The following is a 20,183-nucleotide window of genomic DNA, read 5'->3' on the forward strand; positions in this document are numbered from 1 at the left end:
TAAAAATTTATTTATTGTTAAATCCTCACCCGAGGATATTTTTCCATTTATCTTCAGATAGAGTGGGAGGGAGGAAGAAAGAGAGGGAGAGAGAAAAATCGATATGAGAGAGACACATCGATTGGCTGCTTCCTGCATGGCCCCGAACAGAGCCGGGGACCAAATTGCATCCAAGGTACATGCCCTTGACCAGAATCGAACCCGCGCCTCTTTGGTCCACTAGTCAACACTCCAACCACCGAGCCAAACTGGCCAGAGCAATTTTTTTTATTTTAAAAATGTAACTACATTTATGACTGGATGGAAGGAGACTGGTGAGACTATAGAGAAGACCAAGAAGAAGTAAGAGGTAAGAAAAAGCCCTGGCCGGTTTGGCTCAGCGGTTAGAGCGTCGGCCTGCGGTCCGGAGAGACCCGGGTTCGGTTCCCGCTAAGGGCATGTACCTCGGTTGCAGTTTGTCCCCGGCCCTGGTCGGTCGGGTGGGTGGCAGCCACTCGATGTGTTCCTTTCATATCGATGTTTCTCTCTCTCTCTCTGTTCCTCTCTCTCCCTCCCACTCTACCTGAACAAAAAATAGAAAAATGTCCTCAGGTGAGGATAAAAAAAAAAAGAAAGAAAAAGAAAAAAACCAAGATTGGACAATATAACACTTCAAAGAGGCAGAGAAACAAAATAAACTAAGAACTGAAAAGTGTCATCTGGCTTTGACAATTAGGTCATTGAGCACATTAATTTCAGTGGAGTGGTGGGAACAAAATCAAATTACATGCTTGAGGAATAAATAGGCTGTGAGAGAATAGAGAGAGCAGGGCAAGAGTACTTCTTATGAACACGAGAAACTGAGCAGTAACTGGGGGTTGGGTGGGGACAGAGAATTGGGAAAAATAAATAAAGACAAAGACTGATGATACAGATAAAAGAGAAATAGTGATGCAACAAGGTCACAGAGAGATTAACAGTATAGCAAGAAAGAAAAGGCCAATATGAATAAATTCTGTAGGTGTAGAAGAAAAGAAGTAAAGACAATTTCCACTTTATGGCCTTTGGGAGAAAGGTGAGGGAGAATAAATTAAAGGACTAGAGCCCGCCTGGTGTGGCTCACTAGTTCAGCATCAACCCATGCACCAAGAGGTCACTGGTTCAATTCCCAATCAGGGCACATGCCCAGGTAGTGGGCCCAGTCGCTGGTGGGGGGCATGCAGAGGTGGCCAATCGATGTTCTCTCTCATCAGTGTTTCTAACTTTCTCTCCTTCTCTCTTAAAAAAATCAATAAAGAAAAAAAATACAGACAGATATTTATTCATTTACTTATTTATCCTCACCCAAGGACATTTTTCCATTTTTTGTTCAGACAGAGTGGGAGGGAGAGAGAGAAACATCGACATGAAAGGGACACATCAAGTGGCTGCCTCCTGCATGACCCAACCGGGGCCAGGGGCAAACTGCAACCGAGGTATGTGCCCTTAGTGGGAACCGAACCCGGGCCTCTCTGGCCTGCAGGCCAACACTCTAACCGCTGTGCCAAACCGGCCAGGGCCAGACAGATATTTTGTTGAGACATAAGAGTCTAACCTGAAATTCATCAATTCTCTACCGAAGAGAAATGATCTTACTTTACTAAATAAAAGTCCTTACTTAGAAATTTGAGATCTGGTAGAAAATCAGAGTACTGTGGAAAAAAAGAGAAGGGTAGAGACACGATCCAGAAACACTAGCAAATAGTTTAAATTGCCTCTGATGAGAAAGCAGTAGCAGAGGGAAGCAAATGGATGCCAAGCAGAGGGGGGAAAAGCTGTTAATCAATAATGGTCCTCGTCCAGCTGCCTAAAAGTCACAGCCAATTTTCTCAAAGTCTTTTCAAATCTGAAAATCCACACTCACCTAAAAGCTATAATATACAACCTCCAAGAATATTAAGGATGTTTCCTGCCATAATATTCTGAATGTCCAAGCTTCAGTCCATCTGAGAAAACAGATAGCTTGGCTAGACTTCGGATGAGACCCACATATTACCCAATAAACTTGATAAATCTCATTAGTGAATACTTTTTCATAAACTAAAGTTTGAAGAACATATCTTTAGGTGACACGGTAGTGTCCTAGGATAGTAAACAGAGAGTAGGGACAAAAAGCTAAGTAGCACAATACTTGGTAATAAGCAAGTTTAACAACTCAAGTAGAAAATAACTGGCAAGGTATCCCTGAAGTCTTACAAATCAGAGCACACAACTGCATTTCAAAGTAAAATAAAGAAATTCTAGCCCTGGCCGGTTTGGCTCAGCGGTTAGAGCGTTGGCCTGCGGTCCTAAGAGACCCGGGTTCGGTTCCCGCTAAGGGCGCGTACCTCGGTTGCAGTTTGTCCCCGGCCCTGGTCAGTTGTGCGGGTGGCAGCCACTCGATGTGTTCCTTTCGCATCGATGTTTCTCTCTCTGTCTCTGTTCCTCTTTCTCCCTCCCACTCTACCTGAACAAAAAATGGAAAAATGTCCTCGGGTGAGGGAAAAAAAAAAAAAAGAAATTCTAAAGGATCTAAAATTTATATTCAGAAAACGTTTCACTGTGCTTTTAAATTCTTTAAAGTATATCCAAAAATAAAAAACCAAGTTAAAAATTCAAATATTGCAGGAAATTGCATTTCTGGAATTCTTCTTTAAAGTGTCCCTCTACCACCCTTTTTTTTTTTGTTTTAATTTTACACAGTATAATTCATTTTTCAGTGTTTGGTTCTAAGAGTTCCCACAAATGCATAAAGTTGTATAACCACATCAAGATACAGAGGGGCCTGCCTGGTGTTGCTCAGTGGTTAGAGCATCCACCCTTGAACTAAAGGGTCATGGGTTTGATTCCCAGTCAAGGGCACATACGTAAGTTATAAGTGCCATTCCTGCCCCAGTTGGGGCATTTGCGGGAGGCAACCAATCAATGTGTCTCACGTTGATGTTTCTCTCTTTCCCACTCTCTCTAAACACCAATGAAAAAATATCCTTGGGTAAGGATTAACATAATAACAAAAAAGATACAGAAGAGTTCTGTCCTCACCCCAAATTTCCTCATGCTACCCCTTTGTAGTCAAACACTCCCCCTACACTTAACCAGAGGTAATCATTGAGCTGTTCATCACTGTCCCTATAGTTTTGAGATTTCCAGAATGCCATATCAATTCAATCATATAGTAAGTAGCCTTTTGAGTTTGGCTTTTCACTTACCATAATGCATTTGAGATTCATTTATATCATTGCATATATGAGTAGTTCCTTTCTATGGTTGACTGTATGACTATATCACAGTTGGCTTATCCATTCTGAGTTGAGAGAGATTCAGGTTGTTTCCAGCTTTTCGGTGAGTACAAGTATAGCTGCTATGAATATTCACATACGGGTTTTTGTGCCTGAGGCTGTCCTTTTACTTGGGTAAATACTTGGGTCATATGCTAAGTGTATGTTTTACTTTATAAGAAACTACCACAGCCCTGGCCAATTTTGCTCAGTAGTTAGAGCCTTTGCCCATGGACCAAAAGATCTCAGGTTCGATTCCAGGTCAAGGGCCCATCATACCTGAGTTGCAGTTTCAATCCCTGGTCCCATTCAGAGTCATGTGGGAGGCAATCAATCAATGTGCTTCTCTCTCACATCAATGTTTCTCTCTCTCCCTCCCTCCCTTCCACTCTATATAAAAATCAATGAAAAAATATCCTCCTTGAGTGAGGATTAACAACAAAAAAGAAAAATGAAACTAAACCATCAACTTACACCATACACAAGAATAATCTCAAAATGGATAAAAGACTTAAATGTGATTCATGAATCCATAAAAATTCTAGAAGAAAATGTAGGCAACAAAATTTCAGACATCATACGCAGCAGAATTTTCACTGATACATCACCTAAGGCAACAGAAACAAAGGAGAAAATGAACACATGGGACTACAGCAAACTAAAAAGCTTCTGCACAGCAAAAGAAACCACCACCAAAATGGAAAGGCAACCCACTCTATGGGAGAACATAATTGCCAACGATACATCAGATAAGGGGTTAATTTCCAAAATATATAGAGTGCTCATACAACTCAACAAAAGGAAGAAAAAGAACCCAAATAAAAAATGGGCAGAGGAACTAGACACCTCTCCAAACAGGACATACAAATGGCTAAGAGACATATGAAGAAATGCTCAACATCACTAATCATCAGAAAGATGCAAATTAAAACAATGAGGTATCACCTCACACCTGTCAGAATGGCCGCCATCAACAAAGCATCAAACAAGTGTTGGTGAGGGTGTGGAGAAAAGGGGACTCTAGTACACTGCTGGTGGGAATGCAGACTGGTGCAGCCACTATGGAAAACACTATGGTGTTACCTCAAAAAATTAAAAATTGAACTTCCATTTAACCCAGTGATCCCACTTCTAGGAATATACCCTAAGAAGCGTGAAACACCAATCAGAAAGAATATATGTACTCCCATGTTTGTAGCAGCACTATTTACACTAGCTAAGATCTGGGAACAGCCCAGTGTCCATCAATAGACAAATGGATAAAAAAGCTGTGGTACATATACACAATGGAGTACTACACAGCTCTAAGAAAGAAAGATCTCTTATCCTTTGAGATGACATGGAGGGGCCTGGAAAGTATCATCCTAAGTGAAACAAGTCAAACAGAGAAAGACAAGTATCATATGATCTCATCTATTTGTGGAATATAATGAACATAACAGTCTGAAAAATGGGGTAGTAGTCCCAGAGACGTGGGAGTGTGGTACAGACTCACAATACCCAGAGGAGGGGGTGGGGGGGAGAGATAAACCACAGAACTTTTATGCATGTGTGCATGAACACTGGACATGGACAACAAAGCTGGGGACAGGGCGGGGAGAGGGGGGGTAATCAGTGGGGGGAAAAGGAGAAACATCTGTAACAAAAATAAATTAATTAAAAAAAAAAGAAACTTATTGATCACTGGTTTACCTGTATTTGTCATTATCTTGCTTTCAATATAGACGTCTAGTTTGTAGGTTAAAAAAAAAAAAAAGAAAGGAAGAAACTACCATAGTGTTTTCCAAAGTTCCAGTTGTTACACACCCTCACTAGTCCATAATCTAATCAGTTTTCTTCTTTTGTTGTTTTTTAGCCATTCTAATGGCATATCTAATTATTATTTTAATTTATATTTCTCTAATTACTAAGATGTTGAGCATATTTCCTGTTCATATGCTTATTTGACATTCATACATCTTCTCTGGTGAAGTCATTCAAATATTTCACCACCACCCTTTTTTTTTGTTAATCCTCACCTGAGAATATTTTTCCACTGATTTTTAGATAGAGTGCGAGGGAGGGAGAAACATCGATGTGAGAAAGACATATCAATTGGTTGCCTCCCACATGACCACAACAGGGGACAGGGATCAAACCCAAGGGCCGATGCTCTAACCGCTAAGTCAGTTGCAGTTTGTCCCCCACTCTGGTTGGGTCATGTGGGTAGCAACCATTCGATGAGTCCCTTTCATGTCGATATTTCTCTCTCTCTCTCCCACCCATTCTATCTGAACAAAATATCGAAAAATGTCCTCAGGTGAGGGTTAAATAAATAAATAAATAGTTTCTAATGATTTTTTTTTTTTAAAGAAAAACTATCTTTCCTAACATCAGTTATAAATGTGGAGTGTTGGGAGAAGTCTAGAGGGGATCTGTTCCACTGAATCCGTCAGATTAGAAACTAGGTGATTTTTATGAACCAGAACCTGAGAAAACTTGAAGACCACAGGACAGTTTTGAACCAGTGATGCCAAATTAATTCAGAGTTTGGATTGAGAACTCAAGCTAACTAACTCTGTCTAGTCTTCTGGTATTTCATTGCTTTGTCACCAGTTATATAAGAGCTGAAAACACTGAAATAAATGTACCTAATAGTAAGTGAAAAATATACATGCTGTTGTTGCTTTTTGGAAGGACAATTTTGTATAATTTAGGTGCCTTTTTTATGTTCATGATTTTGAAATATAAGCAGAGACATGATTTATGAAAGGAAGAAGTATACAGATTATCTAAAGTTGATGGTAAATTTTAGCTAAGCATTTTATGTTTCTTTTTGTTTTTTTTTTTATTTTTATTTTTTTTATTTTTTTTTATTTTTTATCCTCACCCGAGGACATTTTTCCATTTTTTGTACAGATAGAGTGGGAGGGAGAGAAAGGAAGAGATAGAGAGAGAGAAACATCGACGTGAAAGGGACACATCGAGTGGCTGCCACCGCACGACCAACCAGGGCCGGGGACAAACTGCAACCGAAGTACGTGCCCTTAGCGGGAGCCGAACCCGGGTCTCTCTGGACCGCAGGCCAACGCTCTAACCGCTGAGCCAAACCGGCCAGGGCTGTTTTTTTTTTTTTAATTCAAATAGAGTGGTGGGGGAGGAAGTGAGAGAGGGAGAAACATCGATGTGAAAGGGACACATCGAGTGGCTGCCACCAGCACGGCCCAATCAGGGCCGGGGACAAACTGCAACCAAAGTACATGCCCTTAGTGGGAACCGAACCCAGGTCTCTCTGGACCACAGGCCCACGCTCTAACCACTGAGCAAAACTGGCCAGGGCTTGTTTTTTAAATTGATTTTTAGAGAGGAAGGGAGAGGAAGAGAGAAACTGAAACATTAATGAGAGAGAAACACTGACTGGCTGTCTCCTGCACACCCCCTACCAGGGATGAAGTCTGCAACCCGGACATGGGCCCTGACTAGGAATTGAACCGGCAACCTCTTTTTTTTTTTTAAATCCTCACCTGAGGACATTTCTGCATAAAGCGAGAGGGAGACAGAGAATGGAAGAGAGAGAGAGAGAGAAACATTGATGTGAGAGAGAGGCATAGACTGGCTCACACCCACATGACCCCAACCGGGGCCGGGGACAAACTGCAACCGGGGTATGTGCCCTTAGCGGGAACCAAATCCGGGGCTCTCTGGTTTAACCTCTGAGCCAAACCGGCCAGGGTGAACCAGCAACCTCTTGATGCATGGGTAGACAATCAACCACTGAGCCTCACTAGTTAAGAAATTTTTGTAAATGTTTGTTTATTGATTTTTTGAGAGAGAGAAAGAAAAATATGGATTTGTTTCACTTATTTATGCATTCATTGGTTGCTTCTTGTATATGCACTGACTGGAGATCAAACCCACAATCTTGGCATATCGGGACAATGTTCTAACAAACTGAGCTACCTGGACAGGGTCTATGCATTTTTTTTTATTCCTCACCCGAGGATACTTTTCTATTTATCATCGGATAGAGTGGGAGGGAGGGAGGGAGGGAGAGACAGAGAGACAGAGAGAAACATCAATGTGATAGAGCCACATGGACTGGTTGCCTCCCACAGGACCTGACCAGGGCAGGGGACAAACTGCAACCGAGGCACATGTTTTTGGGTGGAATCAAACCCGCGACTCAGTGCTAACACTCTAACCGCTGAGCCCAACTGGCCAGGGCTATGCATTTTTAATATTGACATTAAACAGGATGGCTGGAGAATCAAATGCTGGGAATCACAAACATTACTAGGGTCTCAATTAGTTCAAGGCTTAAAACCCCGTACTGCCCCTTTTCTCCCTTTCTTAAAGATTTAATGTTAAGCCCAGCCGGTATGGCTCAGTGGTTCAGCATCAACCCATGAACCAAGAGGTCACTGGTTCAATTCTTGGACAAGGCACATGCCCATGTTGTGGGCCAGATCCCCAGTGGGGGTCATGCAGGAGGTAGCCAATCGATGCTCTTGCTCATTGATGTTTCTATCTCTCTCTCCTTCTCCCTTCCTCTTTCTCTAAAATCAACAAAGGAAAATAAAATTAAAAATAAAATTTAATGTTAAAAGAAAAGAATTCTCTAGATATACTATTTTTTTTACTTTTTTTTCTTTTCTTTTTTTCTTTATTGATTCTAGAGAGAGGTAGAGAGGCTGCCTCCCACATGCGCCCCACTGGAGACTGGGCCCACAACCTGGATATGTGTCCTTATGGGGAATTGAACCGGCGACCTCTTGGTCTACGCTCAACCACTGAGCCACACCAGCCGGGCAGGATCTCTGTTTTTTAATAGCTGCTATTCTGCCCTGGCAGATTTGACTCAGTGGTTAGAGCATCGGCCTAAGGACCAGAGAGTCCCAGGTTCAGTTTCCACTAAGGGCATGTACCTTGGTTGCAGTTTCTCCCCGGCCCCGATTGGGGTCGTGTGGGTGGCAACCACTCAATGTGTCTCTCTCACATCAATGTTTCTCTCTCTTTCTTCCTTCCTCTCTCCCTCCCGCTCTGTCTGAAGATAAATGCAAAAATGTCCTCAGATGAGGGTAAAAAAAAAAATAATAATAATAATAGCTGCTGTTTCTTTCTGCTCTTTTGGAGGATTCTTTTTTTTTTTTTCTAATCAGACATTTTTTACACTTATTTTCAGACAGAGCAGGAAGGAGAGATGGAGGAAGAGAGAGAGAGAAACATCGGCGTGAGAGACACATCGAATGGTTGCCACCCACACGACCCCAACCAGGGCTGGGGACAAACTGTAACTGAGGTACGTGCCCTTAGCGGACACCGAACCTGGGACTCTCTGGTCCATGGGCCGACACTCTAGCCGCTGAACCAAACTGGCCAGGGCTGGTGGATTCCTTTTACAGCATGCCTGTTACAGAATGTCTACAAAGTAGGCCATCTTGCTGTCATTCAAAGCAATTGCTCATTCAAAACAAAGATTTATGTATTGCCCACTCTATGCTAGGAGTTAAGAAGAAAGTATCTACTGTAGCTAATTGGTGACCATTTAGAGTTTTATGTCTTGAAGGGTTATAAATAAGCTAACTCAGTCACAGAATATAATTTGTTAAGAGTGATGCTAGAGGACCTCAGGGTGCAATGGAAACATTTTAACCCTAAACCCATTTTTAGGGTTAAAGAAAGGCTTGTGCCTGGCTGGATACCTCAGCTGGTTAGAGCTTCATCACATATACACCAAGGTTGTGGGTTCGATTCCCAGTCATGGCACATACAAAAATCAACCAATGCAACCAATGAATGCATTAATAAGTGGAACAACAAATCCATGTTTCTTCCTCTACCTCTGGCTCTCCCTCTCCCTAAAAAAATCAATAAATAAAAATTTAAGCCCAGATTCAGCCAGTGTGTCTCAGTGGTTCAGCATCTCTCTTTCTCAAATCAATTAAAAAAAAGTTTTACCTGAAGCATGAGATACTTTTTTAAGAAAAATAATTTATTTTACCAGAATAAAAATGAACTAGTAAACCTTATTCCTTTTATTTTAGACCTTGCTATGTCAGAGGTGCATGTAAAGCCCTTACATCACCACTTTATTTATTTTTTTGTTATGTGCCTCTAGCGGGAACCGAACCCAGGACTCTCTGGTCCTCAGGCTGATGCTCCAACCGCTGAGTCAAACCGGCCAGGGCTACATCACCACTTTAGACAGGTTGCTCACACAACAGGCAATCAGGGCACTGACCATCCCCTTTCTCTCCCCCAAGGGAAGACTCCTCATTTAGTAAGTCATCTACTACATAAAAGTAACCACAAATAGGAAAGAGAATAGTAGGAGGAAGAAAGGACAGGAAATTCTCATCACAGCTGAACAAACCTAATTCATTTTAATGTAACACAAATGGCATTTAAGACTTATCTGAACTAATGGAAATTTCCAATAGAGGGAAAAATGCATTACCAAAATTAAAAATAGACATCCAATTATTAAAAATAAGATGGCTAGGCCAGCTCTAACATTTTATACTTCTACTTCATCTTCCATGAGGTAGTCAAAGGACAGAATAAATTTGTGTTCCGTAAATGATCTATGACAATGGAAACAAAATGCTTCCTTTTTTAACCTATCCTCAAGAAAGAATAATCAGTGTTATGGACAGAGAATTTATCGAAGAGCAAAAAGTTAAAAATTATGTATCAGTGTGCATTTCCAGTAAAGAGAAGTAAAACACATTTTACCAGACAGAGAAGTTACAGACAACTAGGGTTCATTTCCCTCATTCCTATAAAATAACTTATTTTTCTTGTCTGTGAATCTTCAAGGATCTAGTACAGCCACTCCCTACCTTGGCTCAGATGACAGACAATTCACTCACTAATTTCCAAAAGGCCTCACCATTTCAAGCTCTCAATCTTCAGAGCCAGCAAAGCTGAAGCATTTGTCTCCTTCTGTTCTTTTGAAAGGAATTTCACCTCTTTCAAAAGCTGTGGCTAGAAAGCCACCTTCTTCTTCTGGAAGCACACAGTTTAATTCTGTCCTCTGTTTTGTCTACCCTAAACAAAAAAACAACAAATCCTCAGAAGTGTTCCTTCAGCCCATCTGAAAGAACCAGCCACCTCTTGGGCTCTTGTACAGCTGCTTCTATCTTTCTCTGAGAGACACTCCACCCTGCAGGTTCCATGGGCACAGGAACAAAAAGTGGAGTTGAAACGCTGTTATATGCTTATCTAGCCTCCAAAAGAGAGACAGGGGCAAGCAGACTCCCTTGCAAATAAAACATTTTTTTGTATAATTTAAAAGTAACAAATTATATTTGCATATCCCTCACTGTGCGGCCCTTCCAGCTTGTCTCAAACTAGTTTTCTCATAATAAAGCACATTAGTACCAACTGTGTTACAAGAGAACAAATCTGAATGAGCTGTGTTCAGAAAGCATTTAACATATTTGCCCTCCGTTCTCTATTTCCTTCCTCTTGGGTAAGGAGCTACACACCATTTGTAAAAGTGCCCAAAAGTACTGTATTTTTCCTACACAAGTCTGATGACTAACTTGTCACATCATAAAACAAAGTGGTATTTCTGCACATAATCTGCTGTGCCTAGGTAGAAAGCACATATGGGCCTATTGGGGTTTTACAAACAATATACTTCACCTTGACGAAGAAATTAGTCATTCCATTATTAACGGTAAGATCTAAAGTCCAATAATATTGTTAGTGATATGTAAGATCAGCTTAGTACTTACAATTTACAATTTTCATAAACAATCTCATTCACATACACGATGCTTGTAATAGCCCACTGTATCAATACATCTTCCAGAGGTTCGGAAAGGTTAAGTGGGACCTGACCAAGATTATCTATATACTTTAATCAGTGGTGGACGTGGGCTGGAACCTGTCGAACTCTAAGTCCCTAGCTCTTTTCTCTAGACCCCTACCAGCTTTAAACAGAGGGCTCCCGGCTTCCATCCCCTAGGAGAGCAGCCTATTGCTCGGGACGACCGGCCCTTCCCCGCCGGGATCAGAGTTGGCGTCTTCAGCTCCAGCAGGGCTTTCATCCTCCACCACCCTCCCCCCGCCACCATTCTCTGAAAGAAGCGGAAAGGGAGAGGCGACAGAGAAAGCTCCTGGGGGAAGGGTCGATGACAAACGGGGGAGGGCGGGACACTGGTGCCCTGCCGTGGGCTCTGTAACGCGCACCTCCTTTCCTCCACCAAGCTGTCCAGCCCTGGGGACAACGACCTGCTGACTCGTGCCCCAAATTCTCCCGTCATTACCTCAAATTGTCCCTGCCCCATACCCCTTCCCTTCCGACAGGCAGAGACCCCCCCCCCCCCCCGCGCCACCCAAGTCAGATATCTTTCCACCAAGCCACCCCCTTCCCTCTTTCCACCACCACTCACTGTCGGTGACTGGGACCGGCCCTCATGGCTGCTCTGTTACCGCCCGCCGCCGCCACTGCTGCTCCACACCCCGGCCCCTCAGTCGCCACCGCCGCCGTCGGGACTCGCCGGCAGCTGCTCCTGCGCCTGCGCACCCCAGAGTGCCGGGGCCTTCTCCGGCCGCCCGCGCCTGCGCAGCCCACTCCGAGAGCGTCTTACTCAGTGCCTGATACTCTGGACCCCTGCGTCTCAGGTAGACATGGCCGCTGGCCTCCAGGATTTGTTAAGCTTAGAGGCTTTGGCGGCCGCCCCAGGATCCAGGCCTCTGAAATACCTTGCCTAGGTTACTAAACGTATGGACTCATAAGGGGCCATAGACTTAACGGCACTTCCAGGATTCTGGGGATCCCACCTGCACCTAAAGGCCTGAATTCAGGCGCTCTGAGGTGAGCACTGATAATAAGTTTGTTTCTTTCAAGATCATCACATCTAGAGTGCATCAGGGGTAATTGTACAAGAGGCAATTTTGACATCCCAGAATACACTAGAAGGTGCTCAGAAGCCCTGGGGACCTTGTCTAGGAGGTGACTGCACCTAGAATATCCTGGGACACTGCCAAGTTCAGTCGGTTTATCAAGCTCGTACTGTTTATTGGACGAAAATGTTCTAGGCATCTCATATGTGCCATTGAGGGATTTGTAGTGTAATTGTCCCCTGCTTTCCACTTCTCACCGTACAGCCTGAACCTTTTGCAAACTGGTAAAGGAAAACCAGACCTTTAGCCTACAGCGGCCCAACTATCAGCCCCTAGACCACTATGTTGCCTTGGCATAGCCCAACAAGAGACTAGGCTCAATTGAGTCGTAGGAATTCAACAACACAAATTTGAAAGCTGCAGGCAGTGCACTTTCAAAGGGAAGAGGAGGTACAGGACTAAGCTCTGCTTATCACGGTGACTCTTCCAGCCCAGTCTACCTTTATAATTCAGAGTTTGGAGAGATAGGGTCCAAGATATAATGTGTGTGGGGGGCAGGGCAGGGGGTTAGGGGAGCGGTGAATGAAGAAAAAGAAGAAGAAAAAAAAGTTCCACTTTTTTCTGTGAATGGTGTTAAAGTCTCTCTACTTCTAGGACTGATCCCAGGATGAATGTTTGAACTCCTAATCTAAGATTAAGGAAAAGTTTTCCTCATTTTGGAAAGAAGCAAGAATAGGCTCTAAAGCAGTGATTTTCAACCCTTTTAATCTCATGGCATACACAAACTACTAAAATTCTGCAGCCCCACCAGTGTGGTTCAGTGGTTTAGCATCAACCCATACACCCAGAGGCCTAATAATATCAATAAAGAAAAAAATAAAATAAAATTCTGCAGCACACCAAAATATTTCTTTCTTGCCAATCTGACAAGAAAAAAATAATAGGTATAATTTTGATTCGTTCACACCAGACAGCTGTTAGCTGTTGTCATTTTTTTATTATTTTTAATCCTCACCTGAGGATATTTTTCTGTTTATCTTCAGATAGAGTGGGAGGGAGAGAGAGAAAGAGAAAAGGAGAGACACATCGACTGGTCACCTCCTACACAACCCTGACCAGGGCCAGGGACAAACCGCAACCAAGGTACATGCCCTTGACCAGAATCAAACCCTCAACTCATTGGTCCACAGGCTGACACTAACCACTGAGCCAAACCAGCCAAGGTGGCTGTTGTCATTTTTTAATTTGACAATCTAAGAGAAAAGAGGTCAGTGCCTCTGACTAAATAGTCAGGTATTGCATGTTTTAAAATTCTTACAGCCCGGCAGTGTAGCTCAGTGGTTGAACGAACGTCAACCCATGCACCAGGAGGTCACCAGTTAGATTCCTAATCAGGGCACATGCCCAGGTTGTGGACCCAATCCCCAGTGGGAGGCATATAGGAGGTGGCCAATCAATGTTCTCCCTCATCGATGTTTCCATATCTCTCTACCTCTCCCTTCCTCTCTCTCTAAAATCAACAAAAAGGAAAAAAAAAGTTTTAAGTAATTCTTATAAAAAAACTAAAAATTTCTGCAGCCTTGGCCAAGTAGCTCAGTTGGTTAAAGCGTTGTCCCCATATGCCAAGGTTGCAGGTTTGATCTCTGGTCAGGGCACATACAGGAAGCAACCAGTGAATGCATAAATAAGTGGAACAACAAATCTCTCTCTCGCTCATCAAATACATTTTTAAAATTCTTGCAGCACATCTATTGAAAATTGCTACCCTAGAGTATAGGTTGAGAATGTTGAAAATAAAGTATCACAATGATGCTGGAGACAATACAACCTGTTTGTCATTAATATTACTAATTCTTCTGTAAAAGGAGAAAGGAAAATATAAGCAAATGCACATAATGGAATTCTCAGGTCACTAAGATACTAAGGTTATTCCCTGAAGCACCTGAAGGAACATGAGGATTTTGTTGTTGTTGTTGTTGTTGTTGTTAATCCTCACCTGAGGATATTTTTCCATGGAGTTTTAGATAGAGTGGAAGGGAGGAAGGGATAGAGAGAGAGAAAAACATTAATGTGAGAGAGACACATTGGTTAGTTGCCTCCCACAGGACCCCAGGCAGGGCCAGGAATCAAACCTGCAACCCAGGTACGTACCCTTGACTGGGAAACAAACCCAAGACCCTTGAGTCCGAGGGCCAATGTCCTAACCACTGAGCAAAACTGGCCAGGGCTGAGAATTTTTTTTCCTCATCAGATGCTTGCAACTTTTATATACAGAGCTATATGTTGCTGTGGAGAAACAGTGAATAAATCAGCATAATCCCATCTCTAGAAAAGCAAATCTACACAAAGGTACAGACCTCATGTATGAACTGCCTCCCACCTAGGCAATTGTATCTTGACATATGTAAAGTAAAATACAACAGCTAACAGAAAAGGGTGGTTGACAATAGACTGGACATCCTATGGGTAGGGCCCTGGATCAATCCCAGAGGCTAGCTCTTGGCCTAGAAGAGTTGTTATTACTAAAAAAAAGTATTACTCTTTGGAATGAGAACACATTTGGCACTTTAGGGAAATTGCAAAGCCAAAAAGGAGGAAGAATTAATATAGACACTATGTTCTGATTAATGGATGACTGAAAATAAGACCATAGCTCACCCTGAAGCTTCTGGGAACTGTACTTTTCTACATGCAGCCCCTAGGAAGGCCTGCTGAAATCTATATGATGACAGTATATCTTTTTTTTTTTCCTTTATTGATTTTTTTAGAGGGAGAGAGAGATAGAAACATCAATGAGAGAGCCCTGCCTGGTTTGGCTCAGCGGTTAGAGCGTCAGCCTGCGGTTCAGAGAGACCTGGGTTTGGTTCCCGCTAAGGGCGCATACCTTGGTTGTGGTTTGTCCCCGGCCCTGGTTGGGTCGTGTGGGTGGCAACCACTCGATGTGTCCATTTCACGTCAATGTTTCTCTCTCTCTCTCTCTCTATCTCCCTCCCTCCCTCCCTCCCTCCCATTCTATCTGAACAAAATATAGAAAAATGTCCTCGGGTGAGGATAAAAAAAAAAAAAAGAAACATGGATGACAGAGAACATCAGTTGGCCACCTCTTGCATGCCCCCCACTGGGATTTGGCCCACAACTTGGGCATGTGCCCTGGCCAGGAATCAAACCGGTGACCTCTTGGTGCATGGGTTGATGCTCAACCACTGAGCCACATCAGCTGGGCATATCTTTTTATATTTGAACCATTAGGGTCTCCTAAGCCATTTCCATACTTAAATTTCTTATCAAGGGCAGAATAGTAGAATTTTTTTCCTACCAAGCATTCATTCACTATATCCAATGAAAATCATTCAGAGAAACCACCCTTACTCCATTTTCAGACTATGTGGATAAGCATATAACCCAGACCCAAGTCAGTCAGCACATAACATTTCCTAAGTTACAATGAGTGTTTCAGGGATGGGCACATAGCGAAACAAAAAATGCACAAGGATAACTTTCTTTTTGAGGAAGTCTGTTGTTCTCTCCCACTTAAACTGGTTATGAGAAAATGTAATATCCAGAACTGTTGCAAACGTGTTGATGCCACAAAGGGAGAGCTAATCCAGAGAAAGATGTAATTTATTCACTCACTAAACTAAAATCTATTGAGTACCTACTATGTACAAGACACTGTTCTAAGTGTAGGAGATACAGTAGTGAACAATATATACATATATTCCTTGTCTTCATAGAACTTACAGTTTAGTAGAGGATATACAATAACAAAAAACACTTACATAGCATTTACTATGTGCCAAGCACTGTTCTAAGCACTGTACACATCAGTTCTTTTATTTATTTATTTATTTATTTATTTATTTATTATTTTTATTCTTTAATCCTCACCCAAGGATATTTTTCTATTTATCTTCAGATAGAGTGGGAGGGAGAGAGAGAGAAGGAGAAAGATATATTTTTTTTGGTACGTGCCCCTAGTGGGAACTGAACCCAGGACTCTCTGGTCTGCAGGCCGACACTCCAGACACTCCAACCGCTGAGCCAAACCGGCCAGGGCGAGAGAGAGAAATATTGATGTGAGAGGGACACATCGACTGGTTGCCTCCCGCACAACCCCAACCAGGACCGGGGACGAACTGCAACTGAGTTACGTGCCCTTGACCAGAACTGAACCTGAGACTCATTGGTCCTCCGGCGACACTCTAACCACTGTGTCAAACCGGTCAGGGCCACATATCAGTTCTTTTAATAACAACCCTTTCAGCATACTATCATTATCCCTATTTTAATATATGAAGAAACTGAAGTAGAGTTACTTGCCCCAGGTCACACACTAAATAATGGAGGTGAGAATCAAACCCAGGATGTCTGGCTCAATAATCCATCCTCATTTACTGTATTATAAACTGCCTATTCATAGGAGGGAAAAAAATGTCCTAAGGGAGAATTTTTTTTTTTTTTCTGTGGTACATGCCCCTAGTGGGAACCGAACCCAAGACTCTGGTCCTCAGGCCAGTGCTCAACCACTGAGCCAAACTGGCCAGGGCGAGAGAATTTAAAAAAAAAAAAAACTTTCTTTACTGATTTTAGAGAGAGAGGAAGGGAGAGGGAGAAAGAGATGGAAACATCACTGAGAGAGAACATAGACTGGCTGCCTCCTGCATGCCCCCCACTGGGGATCTCTCCTATGGCCTAACCAGGAATCCAACCAGTGACCTCTTAGTACATGGGTCTACGCTCAACCACTGAGCCACACTGGCCAGGCCCTAAGAGAGAATTTAGTCTTGCGAGAACAGTCAATGGAAAAGCCTGCAAGTAAAAGAATACCAGGCAGCCCTGGTCGGTTTGGCTCAACAGTTAGAGCATCGGCCTGCGGTCCAGAGAGACCCGGGTTCAGTTTCCACTAAGGGCACGTGCCTCGGTTGCAGTTTGTCCGCGGCCCTGGTTGGGTCGTGCGGGAGGTAGCCACTTGATGTGTCCCTTTCATGTCGAGGTTTTTCTCTCTCTCTCTTCCTTCCACTCTATCTGAACAAAACATGGAAAAATGTCCTCCGGTGAGGATAAAAAAAAAAAAAGAAGAATACCAGGCAATTTGAGGACTGAAAAAACTCAATTGAGCTGAAGAAAAATTCACTTGAATGGGGTGACAAAAGATGGGACTGGCAAATTAACCTGCAGACACATTAATTAGTTTATTATACATTATTCTGAGGGCAGTGAAGCAAGCGAGTGACTTGGTCAGATTGGGGTCATGAGAGCTTGGTAAGATCAAAGATCCTGAAGATGCCCTGGCCAGTTTGGCCTAGCGGCTGGAGTGTTGGCCTGCAGACCAGAGAGTCCTGGGTTCAGTTTCTGCTAGGGGCACGTACCTAAAAAACAAAAGACCCTGGCCCTGGCCAGTTTGGCTCAGCGGTTAGAGCGTCGGCCTGCGGTCTGGAGAGACCTGGGTTTGGTTCCCGCTAAGGGCACATACCTCAGTTGCAGTTTGTCCCCGGCCCTCTTTGGGTTGTATGGGTGGCAACCACTTGATGTGTCCCTTTCACGTCGATGTTTCTCTCTCTCTCCCCCTCCCACTCTATCTGAACAAAATATCGAAAAATGTCCTCGGGTGAGGATAAAAAAAACAAAAAAACAAAACCAATTTTTTCTCCTTAAATCTTTGGAATCCATCTGCTTCTCTCCTCCATCTTCACTGAACTATTTTAGTAAGATAAAAATGACACCAATGTCCCTGGCCGGTTTGGCTCAGCGGTTAGAGCGTCGGCCTGTGGTCCGGAGAGGCCCAGGTTTGGTTCCCGATAAGGGCACGTAACTCGGTTGCAGTTCGTCCCCGGCCCTGGTTGGTCGTGGGGGTGGCAGCCACTCAATGTGTCCCTTTCACATCTATGTTTCTCTCTCTCTCCCTCCTACTCTGTCTGGATAAAAAATGGAAAAATGTCCTCGGCTGAGGAAAAAAAAAAATGACACCCAGTTGGAACAGGTTTGGAATCAGGAAGGTTTTTTGCTTTTCAGATAAAAGCAATTAAGCATTTTTTAAAACAAATGCTGACACGAATACAGTACAGGGAGAAATTGTCTATATAGAAAAGAAATTTATGGAACAATGTTCCTGAAGGTACAAAACAATTAGCCTTAAGATAGGAACATTTAGCCCTGGCCGGTTTGGCTCAGCGGTTAGAGCGTCGGCCTGCGGTCCTGAGAGACCCGGGTTCGGTTCCCGCTAAGGGCATGTACCTCGGTTGTAGTTTGTCCCCGGCCCTGGTTGGTTGTGCAGGTGGCAGCCACTCGATGTGTTCCTTTCACATCGATGTTTCTCTCTCTCTCTCTGTTCCTCTCTCTCCCTCCCACTCTACCTGAACCAAAAATGGAAAAATGTCCTCGGGTGAGGATAAAAAAAAAAAAAAAAAAGATAGGAACATTTATTGAGAACCTGTATTGTGTTTAGTCCTAGATTCAAATGAACCTATATATTTTTTTATGATCTTCATTTTAAAGATGAGGCTACTGACACTTGAATAATTTAAATAACCTGTCCAAACTCACACAGCTAATAAGTGGCAAACTGAAACATGAACCCAGGCAGTCTTTCATTTGATTAGCCTCTCCTAACCTCATAAAATACAAAATTCCCACACAATATAATCTGAAGGAAAATTACTGGGAAAGGAGAATTAATAAGGCACTTTGATTCATTTCCCCTAATTTTTGTGTCATCCATGGGATTCTTCCACAGTACTATCTGTTGCCAGAACTATAGTATTTAGTATGTGTTCCTTGGGTAATTTTGCATTTATGTAATTAAACTTTTCATTCACTGCTTAATCTTTAATTTCCCTTTATGTTAATTGCAGTTGAAATGCATTTCACCTTACTGCCCATGAAAGATTTCATATTTTCCTGATTGCTGGGTGTCCTGTATTTAGTGGCATCTTGTTTTTTGGGCATATGGGTGCCCAAAGAACATCCAGAATATCATGTTCTAAAAAAGCTGTTCCTTCCACTAATGGAGCAGGCAGCCTGAAAGCTGGAGCCTGGTGCCATTTGCAAACCATCCGTGTATTTGGCTGCCCTGGCTCTGTCAATCCTGTGTCACTAGTTTCTCTGGACACTCAGCCTCCATTCCTACAACAGCAGCCTGGCCAGGTGTTTTTCACCATCTTCCAATAATTCTCCCCTCTCTGTCCTGTATCATAAAATTTTCCCTCTACTGGATCATTGCCATTTACAAACAAAATTTCTCATTTTAAAAAAGAAAAGTCTCTCTTAATCCCACTCCTTTCTCCCCTTTTTCTGTTACCACTCCCTTCTCCTCTGCCCCTCTGGGAAGAGTTGTACATATATTCAGGCTATCCTTAATTCTTTCTCTCTCTCTCTCTCTCTCTCTCTCTCTCTCTTTTTGGTACGTGCCCCTAGCGGGAACGAACCTGGGACTCTGCAGGCCGACACTCCAACCGTGAGCCAAACCGGCCAGGGCTCTCATTCTCTTTTAAACCTACTCCATTTAGGCTTTTACCCAGACCACTCTTAATATCACACCCACCCACCCACAGTCCCAGGATGCAAGTTAATAGAATAATTTTGTCCGTTTTGTTTATTGGTGTATCCCTGGCCCGTACATAGTATGTGCCTAATGAATTTCCGTCCCCTACAATTCCCGCAACAGTTCTCTCTCAAATTCAAGAGTCTGACTGAGAGACTTCAAAGGATGAAGTGGGATTTAGGCCACAAATCGGCCAAGGTAAATCAAGTTCCTCAGACCGCTAAGGCAGTCTGGACGATCCCAGGCGACTAAACAGCTTCTCCTTTTGCAGACCCTAGGCTTTTTCTCCAGAATGGAATGACCCCGGGGAGAAGATACTAGCGGAGGTTTACAGGAGGGAAATAGGGCTGGGCAGCTCTTAGGGAACACCGACCCAGGATCGCTCCTTACAGGAGGCTCCCATGCAGTAAAAGTGCAGACTGCCGGAGGCCGCTGCCGACCGCTAGGCCAATTCAACGTGGGACTGGGAGAGGATCCTACAAGCCTGAGACTGGAGAGGACTAAAACGATCCTTACGGAGACTGCTGTAACAG

The 20,183-nt window shown here is 43.2% G+C and overlaps 1 protein-coding gene across 2 annotated transcripts in view; it reads right to left on the bottom strand.

The window, feature by feature from the left end:
• The window catches only part of FAM222B (family with sequence similarity 222 member B), a 79,072-nt gene extending 67,283 nt beyond the window's left edge, over positions 1–11,789 (bottom strand). The window contains exon 1 of one of the 2 annotated variants that reach the window (XM_036269844.1): positions 11,657–11,789. The gene's annotated coding sequence lies outside the window, so the exon portion shown is untranslated. The remainder of the gene's footprint in view (positions 1–11,656) is intronic. The other variant, XM_036269847.1, reaches the window with a different exon arrangement.
• Between the last annotated feature and the right edge of the window lie 8,394 nt (positions 11,790–20,183).

The sequence above is a fragment of the Molossus molossus genome, unplaced genomic scaffold (assembly GCF_014108415.1).
Source record: "Molossus molossus isolate mMolMol1 unplaced genomic scaffold, mMolMol1.p scaffold_m16_p_19, whole genome shotgun sequence".
NCBI lineage: Eukaryota > Metazoa > Chordata > Mammalia > Chiroptera > Molossidae > Molossus > Molossus molossus.